We start from the raw sequence: 12,856 nt of genomic DNA, 5'->3' as shown, positions 1-12,856 counted from the left end.
TAGAGGATTGGATAGAGAAGAAATGGTTCATATATACTATGGAATATTACTCAGCCATAAGAAATGATGACATCAGATCATTTACAACAACATGGATGGACCTTGATAACATTATACTGAGTGAAATAAGTAAATCAGAAAAACTAAGAACTATATGATTCCATACATAGCTAGGACATGAAAATGAATCTCAGGGACATGGACTAGAGTGTGGTGGTTGCGGGGGTGGGGGGAAGGGATGTGGTGGGGGAGGGGAGGGGCTCCAAGAAAACCAGATGGAAGGTGATGGAATACAATTTGCCTTTGGGTGATGGTATGCAAATGTCAAAATAACTTGGAGATGTTTTCGCTGAACGTATGTGCCCTGATTGATTCATGTCACCCCATTAAAATTAATTAAAAATAAGTTCTATGAAATGTAAGGTTTTCTAAGATCATTTGTAACAAAAATTAATTTGAAAAATAACATCTCAGCATTAAAACTGACAAAACAATGGATGAAACACAACTAATTAAAAAAAACCAATTTTTTTAACAGTCCCGAATTTATTGAGGTAAGATCATTTCTCCAAAGCTTGTCTATTGCAATAATAACTTAAATGTAAAATGCCTTTTATAGTACTAAAATAATATACAAGTTCATGAAGTTGTTAAAGAATTATTAGAAGACTATAAATTGAAAAGAAGTAAAATCTTACTAGTAAATCTAGCATATTTGTTCAGTTTTTGATCAAGCAAGGACACTCCACACATTCCTGAAAGGCATATGGGCATGCCCAAGGCATACACAATACATGCTACTTCGCAGTTTGAAAGAAAAATAAAAACTGTCACTAGGAAGACTGCCACAAGGAAAAAAAAATAAATGAAAAATAAGTCTTCATAAAATATAAATTATACTGTTTTCAAGTTCCTTCTGTGAATTTTATTACATAAAGTATGCAATGACTAAAGAAAAAAATGCAGTAATTTAAAGTTCTTGCTGAAAAAAATGTGTGGATAAATAAATACATATTTATAAATATATATTTTGTATTATAGATTACAGATTATAGATTATATTTGAAGATATCATTTTTTATTGTTTAAATTTACTATTGAGCAAAAGGAAAACCAGGCATGAAAGGCAGATAAAAATACAGAGGATATTGAGAAATGTTTTTAACTTATCTCAAATCTTATTACTTTTTGTCCTCAGTTGATATAAAAATAAATGCATTTTATATAAACAGGAAGCAGCACCACAGAAATAGTAAGTAGTATATAAACAGTTTGTGTCTTTACAAATTGTTGGGATTAGTAGGGATAAGAAAAGAGAATGGAAAGAGGGGGATTCAAGGCAATGTCAGTGATAACACCAGCTGGAGTTACTGATGTGAGGAGTGAAAGAGAGGGTTGAGCTAACTAGATAAGAGTAACTTTTACTGAGATTGGAATGACTGATCAAGAAACTGGATTTTGTTTCTTGGTTGGTATGGCATGTATTTTCCAAACATGGCTATCACAACATTTTGGATCCCAAATGCACTTCAGGATCTTGCAACTCTCCAGGTAGAAGCAGAGAGTATTTCTTCTCCTTTGAACCAGGAAGCATCATTATGACTGCATTGAGAAGTCAAATTCAATGAAAAAGGTGTTGCATAACTTTTGAGTTTAGGTTGTAAAAGTCAATCTCACTCCCAAAGACTCACCCCTGGAAGTCAGACATCAGGCTTGAAGGAAGAGAAGGTTACATGGAAAAGACTGTGCAGATGCTCAATCTAATGGCTCTAGTTAAGATTTCAGCTGAAAGCCAGCATCAACCACCTGACATGATAGTCAAGGGGCCTTCAGATAATTCCATATTCCAGCCTTTTCCAGCTGACACCAAGTGCAGCAGACATAAGCCATCACTACTAAACCCTGTCAAAAGGGTACACAAGTGAGCAAAATAAATGTCATTATGCTTTAAGTTTCCATGTTTTGCAGTTATTTGTTATGTAGCCATAATAACTGGAACAGTTGCTTGGTTAGTGTTTTTGTTATTTGTGCATGTGTGTGTGAGTGTGTGTGTGCTCATGTGTATTTATGTGTATGTGAGTGTGTGTGCTTTTAGAGAGAAGGTAGTTCATGTGTCTAATCAAAAGTTTAATTTTGATCATTATGTGAGGGATATGCAAGTTGATATGTCAAATATACAATTGAATATGAGTTTGGAATTTAAAGAGGAACTTTAGCCCAGAGATAATAAAATAAATATAAAAGCATTAGCATAGATTATAAATAATAATACATAGCTGTATGGTATAAATAAGTTAATATTTTTTAAAGTTTTAAAAAATGCCACTCAGAATAATAGTGTTAAATTATTAAAATTTATGTTATGGTCTGCAATGAGATAGTCTCACAATAATAGCAGTAACAGAGATCATTTATTTAATTTAGTACATGCCAAGTATAGTGCTATAGAGCTAAACTATATATACATATGCTCTAATTTCATCATCAGATTAAGCCTATGAATTTTTTTAATCTCCTTCATTAAGGATAGGGAGAAATTAAGTGAAATGGAGAATTATAATTAAATCACAGTCATGTGAGTAATGAATTGGTAAAAATCTTGATATGGACTTAATTATCTGTATGACTCCAGTTAAATTATGCTGGTCTTTTCTTAAAAGTTTTCCTATGTTCATATCTAAAATGATTTTTTTTATTAATTATATATGTACATATTTTTTATATCAAGTTTTCATATATTGGATGTTAAAATAACAAAAAGTTAAAAACAAAAGTTATTTTTAGAATACTTTATATTATATAGCTGGCTCAGAAACTGCTGAATTTTCATTTCCTCTCAGTTGACTCATCATTCTGGAACTTGAATCTTCCTAATAACTTAGGGTTTTCTTTAATGTTGAAATAATACATTTTGGGCTCTGGCCAGTTGGCTTAGTGGTAGAGTGTTGGCCTGGCGTGTGAATGTCCCAAGTTCAATTTCCAATCAGAGCACACAGGAGAAGCAATTATCTGCTTCTTCACTCTTCCCCGTCTCACTTTTCTCTATCTCTTTCTGTCTTCCCCTTTTGCAGCCATGGTTTGAAATCAAGCGAGTTGGCCCCAAGTGCTGAGGTTGGGTCCATGTCCTCTGCCTCAGGAGCTAAGAAATAACTCAGTTGTTGAGTAATAGAGCAACAGCCCCAGATTGGCAGAGCATCGACCAGTAGGAGGTTTGCTGGGTGAATCCTGGTCAGGGCACATGTAGAAGTCTGTTTCTCTGCCCTACCCTGACCTTACTGAATAATAGTAATAATAATAATAAAAATAATACATTTGGGAATTTTAGAAAGAATATATAGGCCTTTTCTATACAATAAATAATAAAAACATTATCGCTTCTTTTTTGACATTATGTTATATTTTTCTTTAATTGTAGAAAAAGAAATGTAATCTTATAGTTTATAAGCCTGAGAGTTTAACCATGACAGAAAGTATACAGTATGTAGATACATATAATGCTCTGAAACAGAACAAGAGATTTGTGGCTTAAACAATAAAGACAAATTTAATACTCAACCACTACATTAGCTGCAGTAGTCTCTGTTGTGTTAGTTAATATTAATAAGGAGATTTTAAACAAACGTCCACATTTTTCACATTACTTTAAAAAACACATCTTTGATGTTTAAAATTATGAAATCTTGGAAGATTCTGAGAATGTTTCTGTCACTGTATCTATTACCATAGGAGTTGCCAGAAACTCAGGGAAAAAAATCTAATGCTTTCAAAAAACAGAATTTCTGTTTGTTTGTTTGTTTGTTTATTTATTTATTTATTTATTTATCTTCTTTATAAACCCCTTCATATTTTGACCCAGGGTAAGTTTTAAGAATTTATAGGCCTTATTTATGCTGTGTGAACATAACACATTAACAATTTGATGGCAATTAATTGCTTTTCTTCTGCTTCAACACTTTTGGCATTTCACCCCTACTTATAAGGTAATATCAGAGTTAAGATATAAATTCAGCGTTAGTGGGAAGGAGTCATACCTCTTGAGTTTGACTTTAGAATTTAAGTTCAAGCCACTCAACAGCTTTTATTTCTTTTCAACAGCTCTGAGGGACATAATTTTTACTTGTACATCATTTAAGGTCTCTATGTTTGGAAATAATTGGATTTCCAGTTATAATTTCATTGAGTTCTGTGTTTCACTTTTTTAGACTTTAGCTTAATAATAATGCAAATATACTAAATATAATTAATTTATTTTCCAACCATATTATTTTTTATAACTATTCTCTTATTACAATATATTTTTTCTGTTTTTTCATTTTCACAGTTTATACTTACCACATATACATCTTTCCTTTATATGATATGTCTTTCCTTATCAGATAGAAAAAGTAAATAAAAAGGTCATAGATGTGATATTCTAAGAATATCACATGATGATCTTTCTTTTCTTTTACTATAATTTAATAATTGAAACACAGAGCACTGAAGATTTGATGGCTTGAAAAAGAGAAGAAAAACACATAGAAAGTTTTTTGCTATGCTGCTAAACCAAAATAAGTAGTCAGGAATCACCTAACAATGTTTTTGTTAACAGTAGACAGCCTGTATGACGGTGGTTCCATAAGATTACAAGCTGAAAGATTCCTAACACTTTGGACATTGTAGCCTTTGTAACATCATAGTGTAACATTATTCTTATATTTGAGGTGATGCCAGTATAAAGAAAGCTATAGAACTAATTGCCAGTTGCATAAAAGTATAGCACAGTTATATACAGTACATAATACTTGTTAATAATAATAATAAATAATAGTGTCACTGGTTTGCATACTATACTATATTTTTATCATTACTTTAGAATGCACTTTCTTTTTATTAAATAAAAAGTTTGCTGTAAAACAGTGTGTTGTATTATGCCAGTAGCAGCCTCATAAATCTTGTGCTTACTATGTCTTTTGTTTGCATCATTTTCTTTTATGCTTGATTTAATTTTATGTTGTTTTTTACAGCAACATGCTTATAGCCTAAGAGCAATTGGCTATCCATATAGCCTAGCCTAGGTAATACGTTTCTGTAAGTACACTCTACGATGTTCATGCAATGGCAAAATTGCCTAATGTTGCATTTCTCAGAATGTATTCCCATTGTTAAGCAACACATTACTGTATTGACAAACACATTAAAGAAACCTAATAATTTCTTCACATGATTTCAAATGATAATATATTCAACATGATGAAAGGATAAGACAGACCTACAATCAAGAATACTCTACCCAGCAAGGTTATCATTCAGAATTGAAGGGAAGATCAAGATATTTCCAGACAAGCATATCTGAACCATATTGTACTTTATGTCTGAAAATAATATGAGTGATAACAATTAAGCATGGTGATTAAGATTATGAATTTTGGAGTTAGTCACATTTGGTTTTTTGAGTCATTACAACCTTCAAATTTCATATTTTAAAGACAAATTACATGTCCTGTGCCATCTACTCAGTCCTTTACATTTGGAACTTAATATTAATTTTGAATCTGTTCCCAGGGTTTCTGATATCAGGTCAGTCTGCAAATCCCTTTCTTTTTCATTAGAAACATCTCTTAAATTTTTCCCTTTCCATAATTAATTTTTTTTCCTGTTATTACACTAGTTAAAGGCTCTTGTCATCATAAGTCTAGATTATTACTTCAGTAAGTCCCCAGCCACTCTTCCTCTACATGGCAGATTTTGTCCTTGGTCCCAGTTCTTCATTCCCTGAATCACAATTATACTGGAACACTCCTTCTCATGTGACACCATGTACTACTAGAATGGGCAAAATATATTTTCCTACTCCACTGATGTTAGGCTTGGCCATGGACTTTCTTTGGTTAATGGAATGTGGAGGGAAGTGACAATAACTGGTTCTAAGCTGAATCTTTGAAATTTAGCAGCTGTTTCTGCTTGTGTTTGTGTCATTGTCAAGAAAAATGTCCTTGATCCCAGGATGAGTCACTGTGGGGCAGACCTAAACCGAACCTATGGTCTATAGCAGGGGTCCCCAAACTTTTTACACAGGGGGCCAGTTCACTGTCCCTCAGACCATTGGAGGGCCAGACTATAAAAGAAACTACGAACAAATCCCTATGCACACTGCACATATCTTATTTTAAAGTAAAAAAACAAAATGGGAACAAATACAATATTTAAAATAAAGAACAAGTAAATTTAAATCAACAAATTGACCAGTATTTCAATGGGAACTATGCTCCTCTCACTGACCACCAATGAAAGAGGTGCCCCTTCCAGAAGTGTGGTGCGGCCGGATAAATGGCCTCAGGGGACCAGATATGGCCCGCGGGCCATAGTTTGGGGACCCCTGGTCTATAGCAAGCCTACACTGTGTGCAACCTGAAGCAAAAGCAATTCAGTTACCTGCAACGCTATGAAAGGGGAACTATAAATGTTTATTGCTGTGAGCCACTGACATTTTGAGCTCTTTGTTACATAAGAAAAACTGACTAATACTCTGTCTTTAGGCTCTCTTTCCTCAGTTTGATAGAATGCACCTCTGACACTTTTAACTTCCTATAACACTACTGGAACTTTCCCTTTTACCACAAATATTTTATTGTTCCCAATCACTTAACAAAATCCAAACATTTTTAACCTGAATGCTCAACAGCCTGGTTTACTACTTATCTTTTCTGACTTATTTTCAAATATACCTAAAAAGAAACTCTTTATTTTAGCACACCAATAGAATCATTGTTCCAAAACTATTTACCACTTATTTTCTGGATTACTTTGTAGCTTATTACTCACCTCTTTTCTTAAAGTACCCTTTTTATTCTCCCTCTTGAGTAATAAATATTTGAAAATATTAAAGTATTTGTAAATCATAGTGACTTCCTGTGCAGAACATCAAAGCATTTTATCACCTCATAGAGGATTAAGTTGTCAGTGTTCATATAGGGACTGAGGGAATATGGTATTCCCTGTCCTTCACTCCTGAAATCCTATAAGCCACAAATGCTAAGTGACCATTTAATAGGGTTTAAATAGTTTCCAGATACATAATGTTTTTTAGGTTGCTCAAGACAGACACTATTGCCTTAACTGTGTTTACCAAGTTACCTATATGTTACATCTCATGTGAAAACAAAAATATCATGGATGATGAAGACTTTGTCTTAATGAAGATCAATAGAGTATTATTTCTTCTTGTTTTGAGTTACAACTATAATTCTAAACATATCTGCTGTTTCTTATTGTTTGAGCTCATTCTTGAGGCTCTCAGGCCAGCCTGATACTTACTACATATCTTAATTGCTTTCTGCCAAATCACAGAAATCTATCCAACTGCTCCAATCATAAATATTCTCTGCTATAATGTTTTCTTCCCTCTGGAATGACTCCTTCCATGTGTTATCTTTTATACAAATTTGCTGTTTAAATTGATATATTGAAAGTCCTTAGGTAGACATTAAATCCTGAAAGGTTAAACTAATCCTTTTTAACTCCAAAACCTACATAGGGAATACTACATATCACAAGCAGAATATTAGAGGAGAAGAAGCATGGGATTTTCACCCAGAAGTGCCAAATGCAACTCTACCAATTAACAGCTATAGAGTACAAGTTAATATAACTCTACACCCTAGATTAGTCCTATTAAAAGGGTAAACAATGAAAAACATGGGTGTGTAAGTATTAATTCCTAATAAATTTGGGACAAGTATTTGCTTAATAGCTCTTAGTTATCAATCTCACTTCACTAACCTAAAACTCAAAAAACATATGAAGGTTTTCACACAAAAGGCCTTGTCCATTCTGGTAGTTCCCATATCTACCACATTGCTTCAATTTATAACTAAAATTTTAGAACGTTTAATCATTTTCCATGACTGCTTTCACCAGGATCACAATATCCCATTGCTATCCCCAGCAAATCCCAATGAGAAATCAAAGACTTCAGACCCCGGTTGACAGTCCCTAGGAATGCAGAACAGATGACCTACACATCACAGCACAGAACTGTGTTATGTATCTTCAGACTTTCAGAGGGTAAAGTACTTGTTAAAATGGGAGGGAAATTAAATGAGAAATGAGCATACCATTTTTGTTTGATTTTAATTTAGATGTTCTTTCCCAGCACAGATTAAAATTGACAAAAGTTATATTTTATCTAAGTAACAGCCTGAAAACTGAATTTAAGAAAGGCTGCTTTAAGAATGCTCTGTCAAATTTCAAAGCTCTGAAATTCACAGAATGATGCCACAGTGGAAGTTTGATAGCTCAGACCCCTGCAAGGCACTCAATAAATATCTGACAACAATTGATTAAACCACAGATGCAGTTCAATGATTAAGTTCCACATACCTCTTACACTGTATCAGTAACAAACAGCTGTTTATTTACTTTATCAAAAACCACCAACTTCAGCATCGATATGATGACCATAGCATATAGCATTTCATTGATTGAAAACTTCATGTTAGATTTTTGGTTTAAAAATGGAGTCTGAAAAGTAGTCTCTGATTCAAACTTTTCAACCTTCCCTTAGAAGCCAATAAAGGGAGAAGAGAGAAATTATTTTTTATATACAGATATTGATCGACTTATGACCTATGCAACTTATGACCATTCAACTTTACAATCACAATCGCTAGCCCTGACTAATCTGTGTCTGGCAGTGCAAGCATTGCCCAGATGGATGTACGACAATGTGGACCAGCTTCCGGCAGCACTACCATCTCCACGTGCACCATTTCAACTGTTATCCTAGACTCTGTACAGCAATTTGTGTTTTGTGTCTTGGATATTTTTCATCAAACCCCTCTCAAGATGTCTACCAAGAGAAAGTTGTCTTTGTCTAAGCCTCAGCCTGCCAAGAAGAAAATAAAGGCCATTGATCTCAACACGAAAATGAGTGTGGGCTCATCTGACTTGAGCATGGGTTCACCAGCTTGAGTGCAGGGGTGCTGGCTTGAGCATGGGATCACAGACATGACCCCATGGTCACTGGTTTGAGCCCAAGGTCACTGGCTTGAGCAAGGGGCCACTCGCTGTGCTGTAACCCCCTGGTCAAAGCACATATGAGAAAACAATCAATGAACAAGTACAAAGGAGGAAAGAAAGTGAATGTGATTGCACACGTTAATGAAAAAACCAACTCCAGTAACTCCAACTGCTGCCTCAGATGACGACATCAACAATCTGCAGCAAGCACCAGCAGCCAATAAAATGTTTCATACATGTTTATATTTATATATTTTGATATGTTTTGCAATTGGGAAAATGTTTCCTATGTTTTTTTTTTTACACCTGTATTTTGTGTTTTTGTATGCACCTGTATTTTGTAATTTTGTATGTTTTGCAAATATTAAACCAGTTGATACTGGTAATGCAGTGTTTTACTTAAACCTGATGAATGTAAAAATAAGAAACAAAATAGTGTAGGGATGATACAAATGGCATAAAATAAACAAAGAAAATTATGATAAATAACAATAATGAAAGAAAACTATGATAAAATATGACTTAAAGATTTTTATAACATCATTTCACAGTACTGTTCATATAGCCTACTCAACTTATGACCAAATCATGTTACAACCGATCCGTTGGAACCAATCATGGTCGTAAGTCGAGCACTAGCTATAATAATATTAAAACCAAGTCACTAAACTTACTGCCAAAAATAAAGAGAAACTTTAAGTAACACAATCTATAAAGCTATATTGACAAACCTTAATAATTAGGCCATTTTTTACCTCTATCCTATGAAACAAAGCAAACTTGTTGTTCTGTTATTGAAAGTAGGTAGAAAGTGGTCTCAATCTACAATTTCTTGATCAGAAGGTAGCTGACTTATACTCAACAGTGTGGATGCTTTTTGGTATTGGGTAATTTCACACGCATTTCCTAACTATAAAAATTAACAGAATATTGTTAGAAATTACACTGTATTGTGTAATAAAATTGACCTTCTGGTCATAGCAATGAGATGACAACTCTACCATGATGGAAAGAACTCTTAGCAAAACTCTAAGTCACAACACATGCTTCCTGGATGAAAATGTCAGTTTTAAACAAAGAATTGTGTGGAAATAAATAACATTTGGTAACACTAGAAAAACAAAAGCCTTGAAGCAGAGAATTAAAAACTATTAAGAAAAAGAACAGAGTCAAATAAAATTCTAGAAAAAAGTAACATACCAGAGAATAAATAAATGTATCATCAGGCTTATTATTATTATTATTATTATTATTATTATTATTTTACAGAGACAGAGAGATAGTCAGAGAGAGGGATAGACAGACAGGAACACAGAGAGATGAGAAGCATCACTTATTAGTTTTTCGTGTGACACCTTAGTTGTTCATTGATTGCTTTCTCATATGTGCTTTGACCGTGGGGCTACAGCAGACCTAGTAACCCCTTGCTCGAGCCAGTGACCTTGGGTCCAAGCTGGTGAGCTTTTGCTCAAACCAGATGAGCCTGCACTCAAGCTGGCAACCTCGGGGTCTCGAACCTGGGTCCTCCGCATCCCAGTCCGACGCTCTATCCACTGTGCCACCACCTGGTCAGGCTCAACAGGCTTATTATAAAGCTGGTGATAACAGTAGAAAAACTTCTTGAACCTGAGCTATATCAATAGAAATTATCTAAACACAAATACTTAAAAACAAAAACAAATAAACAAGAAAAAAAAGCATTCAAGACCTGAGAAAATATCAAATGTCCTAAATATACATATGCCTGAAATTCAGAAAAGAGAAGACAGAGAAAATGAAGCAGAAAAAATATATCTATAAACTCAAAAAGCTCACAGCATCCCAAGAAGAATGAATGCATGGATACAGAGAAAAAACACACCTGAGCACATCATAATCAAATTACTGAAAGCTAAAATAAAGAGAGAATCTTAATGACCAACAGAAGAGAGGAAAAATGAAAGGAGAGAAGGAAAGAAGGAAAGGAAAGAAAGGGGGAGGGAGGAGAGGGGAAGGAAAAAGGGAGGGGAAAGGGGGGGAGAGAGGGAGACAGGAACTTAGATCTATTCCTGTATGTACCATGACTGGAGATCAAACCAGCAACCTCTTCATTTCAGAACAATGCTCTACTAACTGAGCTATCCGGCCAGAGCTTTGCACTCTTTATGAGTACATTGAAAAATATATATATTATATATGCCTGACATATAATAGAGAGTGGGTATTTTTGATCCTTGTCCCTTTCAAACTTGCAGATTTATGCCTACCTTTTAAAGCTAGTCTCGGAAAACACAAGTGGGTAGAGACATGTCATATCTAAACATAACAAAATAATGTACAAGTTATTAGAGATGATTTTAAGTTAGGGGTGATTTTTAATTTACTAAGGGGGACTAAAGTGGCCTAGATTGCAACATTCAATACTATCTTTAAATTTATAGAAGTTTATAGGAGCAAGCATTAAGGGCAAGACCCTAATAGGACAAAATATCAACAAATGATCTAGATCTATGCTTTATAACCTATCCTCAATGAAGAACTAGTTTTGTCATTTTTAAATTAACAATCTATCATAACTATATATTTATAAAATATAACAATTTTTAGAAAAAATAAAATAAAATATATGCATGAAAGTAAAGACCAAATTCTACCAACATAGGGAAAAAAATTACAAAAACCCATATGTAGTCATTGTTCAAAAGTGAGAATGTAGACAATCACTGTTACACTCCTACATTTCTGTCATTTCAAACTGTACATTAACAAAAAGTTGTGAGTGAAATGGCTATTTTCCACGCTACATCTCTTTATAAACACTTTAATGAATACCATGCATATCAGTACATAAAGTAGTTAATGTGACAAATGAGCTTGCTTCTTGCTTGTTAGTTTACTAAACTGGGTGAGATTGATGACTTACATGGGATAATGTATTTCTACATGGTGTTTAAACTTTGTTTTAATGATAAAGGCAGAAAAGTCAGTGTCAGAGAGGTCTGTGGAATTAAATGCAAGATGAAATTTAAAGTGATTTCAGTCAATCTCAGAATATTTATTTATTTTTTTATTCTAAAAGAAGCAAGTTATATTGCTTTTCAAAATTCATCTTTAATTATTCATCAGTAGTAACTCCAACAATTCATTTGGTAAAAATTATGATTAAATTTAAATTATTTTATAATTAAAGAAAAATTTTAGAGTCATAGTTTGCTTAGATGTGAATCTTATTCTGTAAGTCAAAAATTTCTATAAAATTCTAAGTTTTTAAATAACACAGATAGGTAATATCATTATTCTCTATTTATCTGATAATATAGATATATAGATAATACAGATAATATAGATAATGTTTCTTAAATTAAAATAATATAATGTTTCTTAAATTAAAATAATATAGATAATATATCTTAAATTAAAATAATATAGATAATATAGATAATGTTTCTTAAATTAAAATAATAATTATTATAGATAATGTTTATTATATATAATAATTAATATAGATAATATTTCTTAAATTAAAATTAAATAATTATTTTAATTTAAGAAACATGTTAAGGAGTCTGTGAAAATGGTTCTTCTAGACTTTTAACTTTTGTTTTTTTCCTTTTGACCTTACCAGCTTTGAAAGACATATTGCATTCCTCCTTTTCATGCAAAAGTTAAAAACATTACAAATGTTTATATAGCCAATATGAAAACTGGCTGTCCAACTTAATAGTCTTAAAAAGTTAAAATCAAATTGATTTTTACTTTGTAGAAATGTTTATTCAGTCACTCAAATATTTTGAATAGAACATTTGATTAGAACATGCTTTAACAGTTGTTTATAATCAGCTTGTACTTTATCACATAATAATAATCACAGAATATC

The sequence above is a fragment of the Saccopteryx leptura genome, chromosome 5 (assembly GCF_036850995.1).
Source record: "Saccopteryx leptura isolate mSacLep1 chromosome 5, mSacLep1_pri_phased_curated, whole genome shotgun sequence".
Taxonomy (NCBI): Eukaryota; Metazoa; Chordata; class Mammalia; order Chiroptera; family Emballonuridae; genus Saccopteryx; species Saccopteryx leptura.
The sequence above is the reverse complement of the archived record's forward strand: the minus strand, read 5'-3'. Positions refer to the sequence as shown.